Here is a 1,166-nt window from a genome sequence, read left to right as displayed (position 1 = left end):
GCTTTTGGATAATCTTCAGTAAAATCTTGCTTGCATGTGAAATCAGTGAGATTGTTCTGTAGTTTCCACATTCTGTTGGGTCACCTTTCTTTAGGATAGGAACAAATATCAATCTCTTCCAGTCAGTTGGCCAAGTGGTTGTTCTCCAGAATTAGTAAAGGAGGAAAATCATCCAAGAAACTGCTTACACACACTCACACATCCTAGTACTCTGGCTTATATACACCCACTCACACATCCCTATTTAAGCATTTATTAAAACATAAAGTAAGTCAGGAAAAATGACAACACCTTGACCTTAAAACAGTACTCTGTTAATATCCAACTGGCATTTTCTGAACCAGAATGAAGGTGAAACTTATCAAAGATGCAATCAACTTTTGAGAAGGTCATCACCTAGGTCTCTTACTTGCTGATAATGTCAACTCAGAAAGGAGTTTAAGGGAGATTAAGGAGTGAGGAGGAACAGTGATTGCCTTCTGGGAAGGATTGAAAGTTTCAATTGGTACCTTTGAAAGTGTCTTTCATATTGAGTTAAAAGATTACCTAATGATGATTTTTATCATCTGTACAGAGGAATTTCATGTAATAACATATGAGCAAGAACCTATGGTGATGAAGGAGGAAGTTCAAGTTGCTATGAAGGAATTGGCAAAAAACAAGGCTCCAGGAGTTGACTGCATACCAATTGATTTATTTCAACAAACAGACGCTGCCCTGGATGTGCTCACTAAGTTGTGCAAGGAAACCTGGAGGACAGCCAGCTGGCCAACTGACTGGAAGAGATCGATATTTGTTCCCATTCCAAAGAAAGGTGACCCAACAGAGTGTAGAAATTATCGAACAATATCATTGATATCACATGCGAGCAAGATTCTGCTGAAAATTATCCAAAAACATTTGGAACAATATGTCAACAGAGAACTGCCAGATGTGCAGGCTGGATTTAGAGGGGGTCACAGTACTAGGAATATTATAGCTAATGTAAGATGGATTTTGGCAGAAAGCAGAGAATACCAGAAGAATGTCTATCTGTGCTTCATTGACTATGCAAAGGCTTTTGACAGTGTGGATCACAACAAGCTATGGCTGACTCTGAGAAGAATGGGAATCCCAGAACATTTGATCGTGCTAATGTGAAACCTATACTTGGACCAAGAGGCAGT

At 39.2% G+C, this 1,166-nt stretch overlaps 1 protein-coding gene across 1 annotated transcript in view; it reads right to left on the bottom strand.

The window, feature by feature from the left end:
- Positions 1 to 1,166, bottom strand: part of GGA2 (golgi-associated, gamma adaptin ear containing, ARF binding protein 2) — a 57,836-nt gene that overhangs the window by 24,044 nt on the left and 32,626 nt on the right. The window lies entirely within an intron of this gene.

The sequence above is a fragment of the Elephantulus edwardii genome, unplaced genomic scaffold (assembly GCF_000299155.1).
Source record: "Elephantulus edwardii isolate Elephantulus edwardi_28Jun2011 unplaced genomic scaffold, EleEdw1.0 scaffold00117, whole genome shotgun sequence".
NCBI classification, from domain to species: Eukaryota; Metazoa; Chordata; class Mammalia; order Macroscelidea; family Macroscelididae; genus Elephantulus; species Elephantulus edwardii.
This window is presented reverse-complemented; position numbering and strand designations above follow the sequence as displayed.